General features: G+C 42.9%; 1 pseudogene; it reads right to left on the minus strand.

Annotated features, from left to right (window-relative positions):
• LOC124025780 overlaps positions 1–20000 on the minus strand; it is a 60525-nt pseudogene that overhangs the window by 37978 nt on the left and 2547 nt on the right.

Here is a 20000-nt window from a genome sequence, read left to right on the forward strand (position 1 = left end):
ATTATAAAGGACCCAGAGACCCCCCTAGGTCTGAATCTAGACCCCCCAGGTCTGACTCTAGACAGAGAGTATGTGTAGATTATAAAGGACCTAGAGATGTTCAACTAACTGACCCTTCTCTGGTCTAAAGAATTGATTTTGACCCAACAAATCCGCCCTACGAATGTTTGAAATCCCGTGGCGGCCTTTATAAAGCCTGAATAAGGCCTCATCCGTAGTCATAAAGCACCTTAACCATACATAAGGCCTGAATAAGGCATCATCCGTAGTCATAAAGCATCTTAACCATACATAAGGCCTTTATAAGGCATTCATAAAGCCTCACCTGTAGTCATAAAGCATCTTAACCATACATAAGGCCTTTATAAAGCCTGAATAAGGCCTCACCTGTAGACCGTGTTCTCCTGCGTCGTATTTGTTATCTCCGTCAAGCTGCTCCACGGCGACATAGTCCTTAAATGACTCAAAGACTAGAGAGAGAGAGAGAGAGAGAGAGAGCAAACAGTTAGCCACACACACACACACAACTTGTGGTTAAAGTGTCTGCCATGAGATTGAAAGGTTGGGAGTTCCATCCCCGTACGAGTCATACCAAAAGACAGTAGAAATGTGATTTGAAGCACTCAGCATTAAGGACACAGGGAGTAAAGGCCGCCTGCATGTGGAACTCAGATAAACCCTTAACCCTAGAACAGCCTGGCCTTTCAGCCTATCAGAACACGCTAGAGAACGTTGCCGGGTATCCCCTTTAGCATAAGCATCAGATGCATATCAACCTGCAAGGTGGCAAACATTCCTGATGAAGTGAATAAACGAGTGTAAATTATTAATTGGCATTAAATAATATTCATGGAAATATATCAATTAAAAAAAATATACATATAGTAATTTGTTTAGAGAGTCAAGGATCTGTTTTGTTTAATTCTAATTCCTAGCAGGCTAGTCTTCTTTGTGTGTCCACTGTTCCTAGCAGGCTAGTCTTCTTTGTGTGTCCACTGTTCCTAGCAGGCTAGTCTTCTTTGTGTGTTCACTGTTCCTAGCAGGCTAGTCTTCTTTGTGTGTTCACTGTTCCTAGCAGGCTAGTCTTCTTTGTGTGTTCACTGTTCCTAGCAGGCTAGTCTTCTTTGTGTGTTCACTGTTCCTAGCAGGCTAGTCTTCTTTGTGTGTTCACTGTTCCTAGCAGGCTAGTCTTCTTTGTGTGTTCACTGTTCCTAGCAGGCTAGTCTTCTTTGTGTGTTCACTGTTCCTAGCAGGCTAGTCTTCTTTGTGTGTTCACTGTTCCTAGCAGGCTAGTCTTCTTTGTGTGTCCACTGTTCCTAGCAGGCTAGTCTTCTTTGTGTGTCCACTGTTCCTAGCAGGCTAGTCTTCTTTGTGTGTTCACTGTTCCTAGCAGGCCAGTCTTCTTTGTGTGTTCACTGTTCCTAGCAGGCTAGTCTTCTTTGTGTGTCCACTGTTCCTAGCAGGCTAGTCTTCTTTGTGTGTCCACTGTTCCTAGCAGGCTAGTCTTCTTTGTGTGTTGACTGTAAATAGCAGGGTAGTCTTGTTCACTGTTCCTAGCAGGCTAGTCTTGTTTGTTCACTGTTCCTAGCAGGCTAGTCTTGTTTGTTCACTGTTCCTAGCAGGCTAGTCTTGTTCACTGTTCCTAGCAGGCTAGTCTTGTTCACTGTTCCTAGCAGGCTAGTCTTGTTCACTGTTCCTAGCAGGCTAGTCTTGTTCACTGTTCCTAGCAGGCTAGTCTTGTTCACTGTTCCTAGCAGGCTAGTCTTGTTCGCTGTTCCTAGCAGGCTAGTCTTGTTCGCTGTTCCTAGCAGGCTAGTCTTGTTCACTGTTCCTAGCAGGCTAGTCTTGTTCACTGTTCCTAGCAGGCTAGTCTTGTTCACTGTTCCTAGCAGGCTAGTCTTGTTCACTGTTCCTAGCAGGCTAGTCTTGTTCACTGTTCCTAACAGGCTAGTCTTCTTTGTGTGTTCACTGTTCCTAGCAGGCTAGTCTTCTTTGTGTGTTCACTGTTCCTAGCAGGCTAGTCTTCTTTGTGTGTTCACTGTTCCTAGCAGGCTAGTCTTGTTCACTGTTCCTAGCAGGCTAGTCTTCTTTGTGTGTTGACTGTAAATAGCAGGGTAGTCTTGTTCACTGTTCCTAGCAGGCTAGTCTTGTTTGTTCACTGTTCCTAGCAGGCTAGTCTTGTTTGTTCACTGTTCCTAGCAGGCTAGTCTTGTTTGTTCACTGTTCCTAGCAGGCTAGTCTTGTTTGTTCACTGTTCCTAGCAGGCTAGTCTTGTTTGTTCACTGTTCCTAGCAGGCTAGTCTTGTTTGTTCACTGTTCCTAGCAGGCTAGTCTTGTTTGTTCACTGTTCCTAGCAGGCTAGTCTTGTTTGTTCACTGTTCCTAGCAGGCTAGTCTTGTTTGTTCACTGTTCCTAGCAGGCTAGTCTTGTTTGTTCACTGTTCCTAGCAGGCTAGTCTTGTTTGTTCACTGTTCCTAGCAGGCTAGTCTTGTTTGTTCACTGTTCCTAGCAGGCTAGTCTTGTTCACTGTTCCTAGCAGGCTAGGCTTGTTCACTGTTCCTAGCAGGCTAGTCTTGTTCACTGTTCCTAGCAGGCTAGTCTTGTTCACTGTTCCTAGCAGGCTAGTCTTGTTCACTGTTCCTAGCAGGCTAGTCTTGTTCACTGTTCCTAGCAGGCTAGTCTTGTTCACTGTTCCTAGCAGGCTAGTCTTGTTCACTGTTCCTAGCAGGCTAGTCTTGTTCACTGTTCCTAACAGGCTAGTCTTCTTTGTGTGTTCACTGTTCCTAGCAGGCTAGCCTTCTTTGTGTGTTCACTGTTCCTAGCAGGCTAGTCTTCTTTGTGTGTTCACTGTTCCTAGCAGGCTAGTCTTCTTTGTGTGTTCACTGTTCCTAGCAGGCTAGTCTTCTTTGTGTGTTCACTGTTCCTAGCAGGCTAGTCTTGTTCACTGTTCCTAGCAGGCTAGTCTTGTTCACTGTTCCTAGCAGGCTAGTCTTGTTCACTGTTCCTAGCAGGCTAGTCTTGTTCACTGTTCCTAGCAGGCTAGTCTTGTTCACTGTTCCTAGCAGGCTAGTCTTGTTCACTGTTCCTAGCAGGCTAGTCTTGTTCACTGTTCCTAGCAGGCTAGTCTTCTTTGTGTGTTCACTGTTCCTAACAGGCTAGTCTTCTTTGTGTGTTCACTGTTCCTAGCAGGCTAGTCTTCTTTGTGTGTCCACTGTTCCTAGCAGGCTAGTCTTCTTTGTGTGTCCACTGTTCCTAGCAGGCTAGTCTTCTTTGTGTGTCCACTGTTCCTAGCAGGCTAGTCTTCTTTGTGTGTCCACTGTTCCTAGCAGGCTAGTCTTCTTTGTGTGTTCACTGTTCCTAGCAGGCTAGTCTTCTTTGTGTGTCCACTGTTCCTAGCAGGCTAGTCTTCTTTGTGTGTCCACTGTTCCTAGCAGGCTAGTCTTCTTTGTGTGTCCACTGTTCCTAGCAGGCTAGTCTTCTTTGTGTGTCCACTGTTCCACCTAGCAGGCTAGTCTAAATAAGCAGGCTAGTCTTCTTTGTGTGTTCACTGTTCCTAGCAGGCTAGTCTTCTTTGTGTGTTCACTGTTCACTGTTCCTAGCAGGCTAGTCTTCTTTGTGTGTTCACTGTTCCTAGCAGGCTAGTCTTCTTTGTGTGTTCACTGTTCCTAACAGGCTAGTCTTCTTTGTGTGTTCACTGTTCCTAGCAGGCTAGTCTTCTTTGTGTGTTCACTGTTCCTAGCAGGCTAGTCTTCTTGTGTGTTCACTGTTCCTAGCAGGCTAGTCTTCTTTGTGTGTTCACTGTTCCTAGCAGGCTAGTCTTGTTCACTGTTCCTAGCAGGCTAGTCTTGTTCACTGTTCCTCACTGTTCCTAACAGGCTAGTCTTCTTTGTGTGTTCACTGTTTAGCAGGCTAGTCTTGTTCACTGTTCCTAACAGGCTAGTCTTCTTTGTGTGTTCACTGTTCCTAGCAGGCTAGTCTTGTTCACTGTTCCTAACAGGCTAGTCTTGTTCACTGTTCCTAGCAGGCTAGTCTTGTTTGTTGTCTTGTTCACTGTTCCTAGCAGGCTAGTCTTCTTTGTGTGTTCACTGTTCCTAACAGGCTAGTCTTCTTGTGTTCACTGTTCCTAGCAGGCTAGTCTTCTTTGTGTGTTCACTGTTCCTAGCAGGCTAGTCTTCTTTGTGTGTTCACTGTTCCTAGCAGGCTAGTCTTCTTTGTGTGTTCACTGTTCCTAGCAGGCTAGTCTTCTTTGTGTGTTCACTGTTCCTAGCAGGCTAGTCTTCTTTGTGTGTTCACTGTTCCTAGCAGGCTAGTCTTCTTTGTGTGTTCACTGTTCCTAGCAGGCTAGTCTTCTTTGTGTGTTCACTGTTCCTAGCAGGCTAGTCTTCTTTGTGTGTTCACTGTTCCTAGCAGGCTAGTCTTCTTTGTGTGTTCACTGTTCCTAGCAGGCTAGTCTTCTTTGTGTGTTCCTGTTCCTAGCAGGCTAGTCTTCTTTGTGTGTTTGTGTGTTCACTGTTCCTAGCAGGCTAGTCTTCTTTGTGTGTTCACTGTTCCTAGCAGGCTAGTCTTCTTTGTGTGTCCACTGTTCCTAGCAGGCTAGTCTTCTTTGTGTGTTCACTGTTCCTAGCAGAATAGTCTTGTTTGTAATCAACTTGTCTGACAGGGAAAATGTGAAGAAGTTGTCCATGGTCACATTTCTGCCGTTGCCCATCTAAGACTCAAAACCACACTGTCAAACAGTCTCCCACCCCGCCGGCCCACCCCGCCGGCCCGGTCTCACCCCGTTCCATTATCAGCTTCTATTGGCCAGTCAGCCACTGATGATATTTTATATATTTTAATGTTACGTTTATTATGTTACTAGTTTTTCTTGCTTATGAGCTGAATGAATGGACAGCAAGGAGACTGTCAGAAAAACACTTAAATAATAATTGTGGAATTGCATGTAATTGATTAAAAATAAACTTGACCATTTGTCTACACCACCAAGATGGGGGCCTCTAAACGTCTCTAAGATCCACCCGCGCTGACAGGACGACTGCGCCAACCACATAAAGCCCCTTCTCAAAGCAGAAACCCCCCCTGTATAAGGACGGAGACTGGAGCGATATGACACACACCCAATAACCCCAGAGAAGGAAATGTGTAATGTATGCCATTTAGCAGACGCTTTTATCCAAAGCGACTTACAGTCATGTGTGCATACATTCTACGTATGGGTGGTCCCGGGAATCGAACCCACTACGCTGGCGTTACAAGCGCCATGCTCTACCAACTGAGCTACAGAAGGACTCACTATAGTATACAGAAGGACTCACTATAGTAAACAGTTGATACTCACTGTTTTTCTTTCCTTTGATACTGAGCTGGATGTCGTAGTAATCCTCTATCCGCTCTGACCGGTAGTCAACGTGCTTACACTGGATATAGGACTGGAGAGAGAGAGACAACACACAGTTACACTGGATATAGGACTGGAGAGCGAGAGACAACACACAGTTACACTGGATATAGGACTGGAGAGAGAGAGACAACACACAGTTACACTGGATATAGGACTGGAGAGAGAGAGACAACACACAGTTACACTGGATATAGGACTGGAGAGAGAGAGACAACACACAGTTACACTGGATATAGGACTGGAGAGAGAGAGACAACACACAGTTACACTGGATATAGGACTGGAGAGAGAGAGACAACACACAGTTACACTGGATATAGGACTGGAGAGAGAGAGACAACACACAGTTACACTGGATATAGGACTGGAGAGAGAGAGACAACACACAGTTACACTGGATATAGGACTGGAGAGAGAGAGACAACACACAGTTACACTGGATATAGGACTGGAGAGAGAGAGATACAACACACAGTTACACTGGATATAGGACTGGAGAGAGAGAGATACAACACACAGTTACACTGGATATAGGACTGGAGAGAGACAACAGTTACACTGGATATAGGACTGGAGAGAGACAACAGTTACACTGGATATAGGACTGGAGAGAGACAACAGTTACCCTGGATATAGGACTGGAGAGAGACAACAGTTACCCTGGATATAGGACTGGAGAGAGACAACAGTTACCCTGGATATAGGACTGGAGAGAGACAACAGTTACCCTGGATATAGGACTGGAGAGAGACAACAGTTACACTGGATATAGGACTGGAGAGAGAGAGACAACACACAGTTACACTGGATATAGGACTGGAGAGAGAGAGACAACACACAGTTACACTGGATATAGGACTGGAGAGAGACAACAGTTACACTGGATATAGGACTGGAGAGAGACAACAGTTACACTGGATATAGGACTGGAGAGAGACAACAGTTACCCTGGATATAGGACTGGAGAGAGACAACAGTTACCCTGGATATAGGACTGGAGAGAGACAACAGTTACCCTGGATATAGGACTGGAGAGAGACAACAGTTACCCTGGATATAGGACTGGAGAGAGACAACAGTTACCCTGGATATAGGACTGGAGAGAGAGAACAGACAGCGGGGAGAGAGAATGTGAACGTACCACCATCTTTCCTCTGAACAGTTTGGGGATGGTTCCCTCCACGCAGGTGCCTTTCATTTTGTTCTCAACGTTGTCCAGGAGCTGGAACACAGAAACACGCACATATTAAACACACTAAACGACTACAGCCCCGTAGCACTCACTTCCGTCATCATGAAGTGCTTTGAGAGACTAGTCAAGGACCATATCACCTCCACCCTACCTGACACCCTAGACCCACTCCAATTTGCTTACCGCCCAAATAGGTCCACAGACGATGCAATCTCAACCACACTGCCCTAACCCACCTGGACAAGAGGAATACCTATGTGAGAATGCTGTTCATCGACTACAGCTCGGCATTCAACACCATAGTACCCTCCAAGCTCGTCATCAAGCTCGAGACCCTGGGTCTCGACCCCGCCCTGTGCAACTGGGTACTGGACTTCCTGACGGGCCGCCCCCAGGTGGTGAGGGTAGGCAACAACATCTCCTCCCCGCTGATCCTCAACACGGGGGCCCCACAAGGGTGCGTTCTGAGCCCTCTCCTGTACTCCCTGTTCACCCACGACTGCGTGGCCACGCACGCCTCCAACTCAATCATCAAGTTTGCGGACGACACAACAGTGGTAGGCTTGATTACCAACAACGACGAGACGGCCTACAGGGAGGAGGTGAGGGCCCTCGGAGTGTGGTGTCAGGAAAATAACCTCACACCCAACGTCAACAAAACTAAGGAGATGATTGTGGACTTCAGGAAACAGCAGAGGGAACACCCCCCTATCCACATCGATGGAACAGTAGTGGAGAGGGTAGCTAGTTTTAAGTTCCTCGGCATACACATCACAGACAAACTGAATTGGTCCACTCACACTGACAGCGTCGTGAAGAAGGCGCAGCAGCGCCTATTCAACCTCAGGAGGCTGAAGAAATTCGGCTTGTCACCAAAAGCACTCACAAACTTCTACAGATGCACAATCGAGAGCATCCTGGCGGGCTGTATCACCGCCTGGTACGGCAACTGCTCCGCCCTCAACCGTAAGGCTCTCCAGAGGGTAGTGAGGACTGCACAACGCATCACCGGGGGCAAACTACCTGCCCTCCAGGACACCTACACCACCCGTTGTTACAGGAAGGCCATAAAGATCATCAAGGACATCAACCACCCGAACCACTGCCTGTTCACCCCGCTATCATCCAGAAGGCGAGGTCAGTACAGGTGCATCAAAGCTGGGACCGAGAGACTGAAAAACAGCTTCTATCTCAAGGCCATCAGACTGTTAAACAGCCACCACTAACACTGAGTGGCTGCTGCCAACACACTGTCATTGACACTGACCCAACTCCAGCCATTTTAATAATGGGAATTGATGGGAAATGATGTAAATATATCACTAGCCACTTTAAACAATGCTACCTAATATAATGTTTACATACCCTACATTATTCATCTCATATGTATACGTATATACTGTACTCTACATCATCGACTGCATCCTTATGTAATACATGTATCACTAGCCACTTTAACTATGCCACTTTGTTTACATACTCATCTCATATGTATATACTGCACTCAATACCATCGACTGTATCTTGCCTATGCTGCTCTGTACCATCACTCATTCATATATCCTTATGTACATATTCTTTATCCCCTTACACTGTGTATAAGACAGTAGTTTTGGAATTGTTAGTTAGATTACTTGTTGATTATTACTGCATTGTCGGAACTAGAAGCACAAGCATTTTGCTACACTCGCATTAACATCTGCTAACCATGTGTATGTGACAAATAAAATTTGATTTGATTGATTATGGAAGGAACAGTGAATGTGAGCAGAGCAGAGATGGAGCCCAATTTGACTGGACCGCAGAGCGAGGTTACAAAGACTGGACCGCAGAGCGAGGTTACAAAGACTGGACCGCAGAGCGAGGTTACCCAAAGACTGGACCGCAGAGCGAGGTTACCCAAAGACTGGAGCGCAGAGCGAGATTACCCAAAGACTGGAGCGCAGAGCGAGATTACCCAAAGGCTGGAGCGCAGAGCGAGATTACCCAAAGGCTGGAGCGCAGAGCGAGATTACCCAAAGGCTGGAGCGCAGAGCGAGATTACCCAAAGGCTGGAGCGCAGAGCGAGATTACCCAAAGACTGGAGCGCAGAGCGAGGTTACAAAGGCTGGAGCGCAGAGCGAGGTTACAAAGGCTGGAGCGCAGAGCGAGATTACCCAAAGACTGGACCGCAGAGCGAGGTTACAAAGACTGGAGCGCAGAGCGAGATTACCCAAAGGCTGGAGCGCAGAGCGAGGTTACCCAAAGGCTGGACCGCAGAGCGAGGTTACAAAGACTGGACCGCAGAGCGAGATTACCCAAAGGCTGGAGCGCAGAGCGAGATTACCCAAAGACTGGACCGCAGAGCGAGATTACAAAGGCTGGAGCGCCGGCCTTCTCGCCCGCTCCAAATTGGCTCCAGTAACGTTCACTTCGCTAGCTCAGGGCGTGCCCAGCCCATCATGCATCTGTAGTCTACTACTGTACTACTATAACCCTTTGCTTTGGCTGTCATGTAGTTCACTAAATATTATCATAAAGAAACTGATGAAACACACAGGTGATAAATCAAGGTGACTTATAAAGATGAGGACCAAGAGCAAGAGAGGGAGTGTGGTGATGTAGTGTCCACTACTAAAGAAGAGAGGGAGTGTGGTGGTGTAGTGTCCACAACTAAAGAAGAGAGGGAGTGTGGTGATGTAGTGTCCACAACTAAAGAAGAGAGGGAGTGTGGTGATGTAGTGTCCACAACTAAAGATGAGGGGAGTGTGGTGATGTAGTGTCCTCAACTAAAGTTCATTTTTGTTCTATTATCTATACGATAGGGCATAATTGATTTTGGCCCAATAGACCTGGCATATTCCCACGTTCAAGGAGCTTTCTGTTTTGATTGGGTTGTTTTGCCTAAAAGCCTTTGGGTCTACCTAAAGAAAAATAAAATAAACTCTGCATCTCTGCCCAGCCAAATATCTTGGTTCCAACCCTGGTTCTAACCCAACCAGGTCAATAGATCTGACCCATTACTATAGTGAAAACATATTGGTTCTAACCCAACCAGGTCAATAGATCTGACCCATTACCCTAGTGAAAACATCTTGGTTCTAACCTAACCAGGTCAATAGATCTGACCCATTACTACAGTGAAAACATCTTGGTTCTAACCCTGGTTCTAACCCAACCAGGTCAATAGATCTGACCCATTACCCTAGTGAAAACATCTTGGTTCTAACCCAACCAGGTCAATAGATCTGACCCATTACCCTAGTGAAAACATCTTGGTTCTAACCCAACCAGGTCAATAGATCTGACCCATTACTATAGTGAAAACATCTTGGTTCTAACCCAACCAGGTCAATAGATCTGACCCATTACTATAGTGAAAACATCTTGGTTCTAACCCTGGTTCTAACCCAACCAGGTCAATAGATCTGACCCATTACCCTAGTGAAAACATCTTGGTTCTAACCCAACCAGGTCAACAGATCTGACCCATTACCCTAGTGAAAACATCTTGGTTCTAACCCAACCAGGTCAATAGATCTGACCCATTACTATAGTGAAAACATCTTGGTTCTAACCCAACCAGGTCAATAGATCTGACCCATTACTATAGTGAAAACATCTTGGTTCTAACCCTGGTTCTAACCCAACCAGGTCAATAGATCTGACCCATTACCCTAGTGAAAACATCTTGGTTCTAACCCAACCAGGTCAACAGATCTGACCCATTACCCTAGTGAAAACATCTTGGTTCTAACCCAACCAGGTCAATAGATCTGACCCATTACTATAGTGAAAACATCTTGGTTCTAACCCAACCAGGTCAATAGATCTGACCCATTACTATAGTGAAAACATCTTGGTTCTAACCCTGGTTCTAACCCAACCAGGTCAATAGATCTGACCCATTACCCTAGTGAAAACATCTTGGTTCTAACCCAACCAGGTCAATAGATCTGACCCATTACCCTAGTGAAAACATCTTGGTTCTAACCCAACCAGGTCAATAGATCTGACCCATTACTGTAGTGAAAACATCTTGGTTCTAACCCAACCAGGTCAATAGATCTGACCCATTACTGTAGTGAAAACATCTTGGTTCTAACCCAACCAGGTCAATAGATCTGACCCATTACCCTAGTGAAAACATCTTGGTTCTAACCCTGGTTCTAACCCAACCAGGTCAATAGATCTGACCCATTACCCTAGTGAAAACATCTTGGTTCTAACCCAACCAGGTCAATAGATCTGACCCATTACCCTAGTGAAAACATCTTGGTTCTAACCCAACCAGGTCAATAGATCTGACCCATTACCCTAGTGAAAACATCTTGGTTCTAACCCTGGTTCTAACCCAACCAGGTCAATAGATCTGACCCATTACTATAGTGAAAACATCTTGGTTCTAACCCTGGTTCTAACCCAACCAGGTCAATAGATCTGACCCATTACTATAGTGAAAACATCTTGGTTCTAACCCAACCAGGTCAATAGATCTGACCCATTACTGTAGTGAAAACATATTGGTTCTAACCCAACCAGGTCAATAGATCTGACCCCATTACCCTAGTGAAAACATCTTGGTTCTAACCCAACCAGGTCAATAGATCTGACCCAGTACTACAGTGAAAACATCTTGGTTCTAACCCAACCAGGTCAATAGATCTGACCCATTACCATAGTGAAAACATCTTGGTTCTAACCCTGGTTCTAACCCAACCAGGTCAATAGATCTGAACCATTACCCTAGTGAAAACATCTTGGTTCTAACCCAACCAGGTCAATAGATCTGACCCATTACCCTAGTGAAAACATCTTGGTTCTAACCCAACCAGGTCAATAGATCTGACCCATTACCCTAGTGAAAACATCTTGGTTCTAACCCAACCAGGTCAATAGATCAGACCCATTACTATAGTGAAAACATCTTGGTTCTAACCCAACCAGGTCAATAGATCTGACCCATTACTATAGTGAAAACATCTTGGTTCTAACCCTGGTTCTAACCCAACCAGGTCAATAGATCAGACCCATTACCCTAGTGAAAACATCTTGGTTCTAACCCAACCAGGTCAATAGATCTGACCCATTACCCTAGTGAAAACATCTTGGTTCTAACCCAACCAGGTCAATAGATCTGACCCATTACCATAGTGAAAACACCTTGGTTCTAACCAGCAGCCTTTTAATCTTCCTATAGCGGATTGACAGGGAACCCACATTTACCATTCATAAACCACGTCACGGACCGTTCTAAAACGACTTGCGCGTCGACATCGTTAACCATTTGTTTACGCAATGTTCAGTCGTGTTAGGTCATTGGCTAGCTAGTTAATAACCTGGTAACTTTACACGATGTTCAGTCATGTTAGGTCATTGGCTAGCTAGTTAATAACCTGGTAACTTTACACGATGTTCAGTCGTGTTAGGTCATTGGCTAGCTAGTTAATAACCTGGTAACGTTACACGATGTTCAGTCATGTTAGGTCATTGGCTAGCTAGTTAATAACCTGGTAACTTTACACGATGTTCAGTCATGTTAGGTCATTGGCTAGCTAGTTAATAACCTGGTAACTTTACACGATGTTCAGTCGTGTTAGGTCATTGGCTAGCTAGTTAATAACCTGGTAACTTTACACGATGTTCAGTCGTGTTAGGTCATTGGCTAGCTAGTTAATAACCTGGTAACTTTACACGATGTTCAGTCGTGTTAGGTCATTGGCTAGCTAGTTAATAACCTGGTAACTTTAGTCTATCCAGACATCTGGAGACTCAGACAGACAGGTAAAGCTTCTTCAGGAGATCAAGGATCATAGTAATGACAGACATCTTGCATGTCATCCTCAAACCAGACTTTTGTCTTAAAGAGACAGTGTACCATTTTCAATGGAATGCTTCTCAATAGGATAATTGTGCTTTTACACAACGCAGAAACGGTCTCATTTTCCACATATTATTTTGTAATTGCAATGGCATGTATTTTTCATCAACTTTTTTTTTTAGCTTTTATAATAAACTAATGTATTTACAATGTTACATATTGGTTTCTATGTCTCAACCTGTGCTTCGAAAATAGCTAGAATTCATATAGGCCCAAAATAGGCTGCATCTCAATCCATTTAAAGGTGGAATATGCAGAAATCGCTCCATCATTTCCTGGAGGTTACAATTCAAACAGCTCGCCTAATTTCAGCTTGTGACCAAATCAAGCAATGCACAGTGTTGAGAATATAATTGTACCATCTAAACCGCTGTGAACTCTCTCTTCTTTAACCAAAAATATTGTATTTTCAGCTGGTAAACAAAGCCTAAAGACAAAATAAACATAAACAAAACTTCAGATCTGGTCTGGTGCTCCTAAATTTTGTGTGGTGCAAAGAACATGATTAAATTCAGAGCCCTGAATACACACACACACACTATTGAACGAACACACACACACACACACACCATTGAACGAACACACACACACACACACCATTGAACGAACACACAGAACAACTACTCACCACTCTGCAGAGCTCCTGAACGTCGTGTTGCATGAAGCTGTCTAATGTCTCCCACCTGCAGAGAAAACAACATGTTGTCAACTACTGTCACAATACCACCATGTTATAAACACATTCAGTCAACTACTGTCACAATACCACCATGTTATAAACACATTCACAGTCAACTACTGTCACAATACCACCATGTTATAAACAACACGTTCAACTACTGTCACAATACCACCACGTTATAAACACATTCACAGTCAACTATTGTCACAATACCACCATGTTATAAACAACACATTCACAGTCAACTACTGTCACAATACCACCATGTTATAAATAACACATTCACAGTCAACTACTGTCACAATACCACCATGTTATAAATAACACATTCACAGTCAACTACTGTCACAATACCACCATGTTATAAACACCACATTCACAGTCAACTACTGTCACAATACCACCATGTTATAAACAACACATTCACAGTCAACTACTGTCACAATACCACCATGTTATAAACAACACGTTCAACTACTGTCACAATACCACCACGTTATAAACACATTCACAGTCAACTACTGTCACAATACCACCATGTTATAAACACATTCAGTCAACTACTGTCACAATACCACCATGTTATAAACACCACATTCACAGTCAACTACTGTCACAATACCACCATGTTATAAACACCACATTCACAGTCAACTACTGTCACAATACCACCATGTTATAAACACCACATTCACAGTCAACTACTGTCACAATACCACCATGTTATAAACACATTCACAGTCAACTACTGTCACAATACCACCATGTTATAAACAACACATTCACAGTCAACTACTGTCACAATACCACCATGTTATAAACACATTCACAGTCAACTACTGTCACAATACCACCATGTTATAAACAACACATTCACAGTCAACTACTGCCACAATACCACCATGTTATAAACAACACATTCACAGTCAACTACTGTCACAATACCACCATGTTATAAACACATTCACAGTCAACTACTGTCACAATACCACCATGTTATAAACACATTCACAGTCAACTACTGTCACAATACCACCATGTTATAAACAACACGTTCAACTACTGTCACAATACCACCATGTTATAAACAACACGTTCAACTACTGTCACAATACCACCATGTTATAAACAACACATTCACAGTCAACTACTATCACAATACCACCATGTTATAAACAACACATTCACAGTCAACTACTGTCACAATACCACCATGTTATAAACACATTCACAGTCAACTACTGTCACAATACCACCATGTTATAAACACATTCACAGTCAACTACTGTCACAATACCACCATGTTATAAACAACACATTCACAGTCAACTACTGTCACAATACCACCATGTTATAAACAACACGTTCAACTACTGTCACAATACCACCACGTTATAAACACATTCACAGTCAACTACTGTCACAATACCACCATGTTATAAACACATTCAGTCAACTACTGTCACAATACCACCATGTTATAAACACCACATTCACAGTCAACTACTGTCACAATACCACCATGTTATAAACACCACATTCACAGTCAACTACTGTCACAATACCACCATGTTATAAACACCACATTCACAGTCAACTACTGTCACAATACCACCATGTTATAAACACATTCACAGTCAACTACTGTCACAATACCACCATGTTATAAACAACACATTCACAGTCAACTACTGTCACAATACCACCATGTTATAAACACATTCACAGTCAACTACTTTCACAATACCACCATGTTATAAACAACACATTCACAGTCAACTACTGCCACAATACCACCATGTTATAAACAACACATTCACAGTCAACTACTGTCACAATACCACCATGTTATAAACACATTCACAGTCAACTACTGTCACAATACCACCATGTTATAAACAACACGTTCAACTACTGTCACAATACCACCATGTTATAAACAACACGTTCAACTACTGTCACAATACCACCATGTTATAAACAACACATTCACAGTCAACTACTATCACAATACCACCATGTTATAAACAACACATTCACAGTCAACTACTGTCACAATACCACCATGTTATAAACAACACATTCACAGTCAACTACTGTCACAATACCACCATGTTATAAACACATTCACAGTCAACTACTGTCACAATACCACCATGTTATAAACAACACGTTCAACTACTGTCACAATACCACCATGTTATAAACAACACGTTCAACTACTGTCACAATACCACCATGTTATAAACAACACATTCACAGTCAACTACTATCACAATACCACCATGTTATAAACAACACATTCACAGTCAACTACTGTCACAATACCACCATGTTATAAACACATTCACAGTCAACTACTGTCACAATACCACCATGTTATAAACAACACATTCACAGTCAACTACTGTCACAATACCACCATGTTATAAACAACACATTCACAGTCAACTACTGTCACAATACCACCATGTTATAAACAACACATTCACAGTCAACTACTGTCACAATGCCACCATGTTATAAACACCACATTCACAGTCAACTACTGTCACAATACCACCATGTTATAAACACATTCACAGTCAACTACTGTCACAATACCACCATGTTATAAACAACACATTCACAGTCAACTACTGTCACAATACCACCATGTTATAAACACATTCACAGTCAACTGCTGTCACAATACCACCACGTTATAAACACATTCACAGTCAACTACTGTCACAATACCACCATGTTATAAACACATTCACAGTCAACTACTGTCACAATACCACCACGTTATAAACAACACATTCACAGTCAACTACTGTCACAATACCACCACGTTATAAACACCACATTCACAGTCAACTACTGTCACAATACCACCACGTTATAAACACATTCACAGTCAACTACTGTCACAATACCACCACGTTATAAACACCACATTCACAGTCAACTACTGTCACAATACCACCATGTTATAAACAACACATTCACAGTCAACTACTGTCACAATACCACCATGTTATAAACAACACAGTCAACTACTGTCACAATACTACCATGTTATAAACACATTCACAGTCAACTACTGTCACAATACCACCATGTTATAAACACCACATTCACAGTCAACTACTGTCACAATACCACCATGTTATAAACACCACATTCACAGTCAACTACTGTCACAATACCACCATGTTATAAACACCACATTCACAGTCAACTACTGTCACAATACCACCATGTTATAAACACCACATTCACAGTCAACTACTGTCACAATACCACCATGTTATAAACAACACATTCACAGTCAACTACTGTCACAATACCACCATGTTATAAACATATTCACAGTCAACTACTGTCACAATACCACCATGTTATAAACAACACATTCACAGTCAACTACTGTCACAATACCACCATGTTATAAACAACACATTCACAGTCAACTACTGTCACAATACCACCATGTTATAAACAACACATTCACAGTCAACTACTGTCACAATACCACCATGTTATAAACAACACATTCACAGTCAACTACTGTCACAATACCACCATGTTATAAACAACACATTCACAGTCAACTACTGTCACAATACCACCATGTTATAAACAACACATTCACAGTCAACTACTGTCACAATACCACCATGTTATAAACAACACATTCACAGTCAACTACTGTCACAATACCACCATGTTATAAACAACACATTCACAGTCAACTACTGTCACAATACCACCATGTTATAAACAACACATTCACAGTCAACTACTGTCACAATGCCACCATGTTATAAACAACACATTCACAGTCAACTACTGTCACAATACCACCATGTTATAAACAACACATTCACAGTCAACTACTGTCACAATACCACCATGTTATAAACAACACATTCACAGTCAACTACTGTCACAATACCACCATGTTATAAACAACACATTCACAGTCAACTACTGTCACAATACCACCATGTTATAAACAACACATTCACAGTCAACTACTGTCACAATACCACCATGTTATAAATGTTATAAAACACATTCACAGTCAACTACTGTCACAATACCACCATGTTATAAACAACACATTCACAGTCAACTACTGTCACAATACCACCACGTTATAAACAACACATTCACAGTCAACTACTGTCACAATACCACCACGTTATAAACAACACATTCACAGTCAACTACTGTCACAATACCACCACGTTATAAACATATTCACAGTCAACTACTGTCACAATACCACCACGTTATAAACACATTCACAGTCAACTACTGTCACAATACCACCATGTTATAAACACATTCACAGTCAACTACTGTCACAATACCACCATGTTATAAACACATTCACAGTCAACTACTGTCACAATACCACCATGTTATAAACAACACATTCACAGTCAACTACTGTCACAATACCACCATGTTATAAACACATTCACAGTCAACTACTGTCACAATACCACCATGTTATAAACAACACATTCACAGTCAACTACTGTCACAATACCACCATGTTATAAACAACACATTCACAGTCAACTACTGTCACAATACCACCATGTTATAAACAACACATTCACAGTCAACTACTGTCACAATACCACCACGTTATAAACACATTCACAGTCAACTACTGTCACAATACCACCATGTTATAAACACATTCACAGTCAACTACTGTCACAATACCACCACGTTATAAACACCACATTCACAGTCAACTACTGTCACAATACCACCACGTTATAAACACCACATTCACAGTCAACTACTGTCACAATACCACCACGTTATAAACACATTCACAGTCAACTACTGTCACAATACCACCATGTTATAAACACATTCACAGTCAACTACTGTCACAATACCACCACGTTATAAACACATTCACAGTCAACTACTGTCACAATACCACCACGTTATAAACACCACATTCACAGTCAACTACTGTCACAATACCACCACGTTATAAACACCACATTCACAGTCAACTACTGTCACAATACCACCACGTTATAAACACCACATTCACAGTCAACTACTGTCACAATACCACCACGTTATAAACAACACATTCACAGTCAACTACTGTCACAATACCACCATGTTATAAACAACACATTCACAGTCAACTACTGTCACAATACCACCATGTTATAAACAACACATTCACAGTCAACTACTGTCACAATACCACCATGTTATAAACACCACATTCACAGTCAACTACTGTCACAATACCACCATGTTATAAACACCACATTCACAGTCAACTACTGTCACAATACCACCATGTTATAAACACCACATTCACAGTCAACTACTGTCACAATACCACCATGTTATAAACACCACATTCACAGTCAACTACTGTCACAATACCACCATGTTATAAACAACACATTCACAGTCAACTACTGTCACAATACCACCATGTTATAAACAACACATTCACAGTCAACTACTGTCACAATACCACCATGTTATAAACAACACATTCACAGTCAACTACTGTTACAATACCACCATGTTATAAACACATTCACAGCCAACTACTGTCACAATACCACCATGTTATAAACATATTCACAGTCAACTACTGTCACAATACCACCATGTTATAAACAACACATTCACAGTCAACTACTGTCACAATACCACCATGTTATAAACACCACATTCACAGTCAACTACTGTCACAATACCACCATGTTATAAACACCACATTCACGTTCAACTACTGTCACAATACCACCATGTTATAAACAACACATTCACAGTCAACTACTGTCACAATACCACCATGTTATAAACACATTCACAGTCAACTACTGTCACAATACCACCACGTTATAAACACATTCACAGTCAACTACTGTCACAATACCACCATGTTATAAACAACACATTCACAGTCAACTACTGTCACAATACCACCATGTTTTAATCACTGACCCATAACGGACCACAATGCAAAGCATCACGTAATCAGGACAACATGACGTATTACCAGGGTCCCTGTAGTCACTACTCAGAGCACACCGTAGCAAAACATGTAGAAACGGAAAATGAAAACAGCCGTTTCTCAGACAAAAATCAGGTAGTCCCTTTTCCAGTCTCATTGATTAATCGATCGATCGGTCGGTCGGTCATCTGATTTGTCCTGCAGCGTTGCTAGCTGAGGGGTCCTGGCGCCTACCCAAAGGACTTGGTGAGTTTCTTGGTGCCGACGGGCTTGTCGCTGTGTTGCAGCTCATAGAAAACCCTCTGTAGAGCCAGCGGAACACTCTTAGACGAGTCGTCTCCCTCTGTAGGCATCATGTACACCGCCTGGTACAGGAGAGAGAGAGAGGGGGGTTAGACACACAAACACTCTCCCTCTGTAGGCATCATGTACACCGCCTGGTACAGGAGAGAGAGAGAGAGGGGGGTTAGACACACAAACACTCTTTCTGTAGGCATCATGTACACCGCCTGGTACAGGAGAGAGAGGGGGGGGTTTAGACACAAACACTCTCCCTCTCAGAAGAGTCGTCTCCCTGTATAGACATCAAATACACCGCCTGGTAGGCACAGAGGAGAGGGGTGGTAAACACACTTGAGCGTAGTATGACAGAGTGGTAGTTAGTTGTCTCACTGACCCTCCGCAGCTGGTTGGTGAAGAACAGGGTCTGTAGGAGGCTGTTCATATAACATGTCGCTCCCTGGTTCTTCAGACCCACGTAGCCGGTGTGTTTCTTGGAGTCCCACCTGCACACACACAGGAGAGCAAGGGGTTAACCCAACTACACACACACAGGACAGCAAGGGGTTAACCCAACCA

The sequence above is a fragment of the Oncorhynchus gorbuscha genome, unplaced genomic scaffold, assembly GCF_021184085.1.
Source record: "Oncorhynchus gorbuscha isolate QuinsamMale2020 ecotype Even-year unplaced genomic scaffold, OgorEven_v1.0 Un_scaffold_2447, whole genome shotgun sequence".
NCBI lineage: Eukaryota > Metazoa > Chordata > Actinopteri > Salmoniformes > Salmonidae > Oncorhynchus > Oncorhynchus gorbuscha.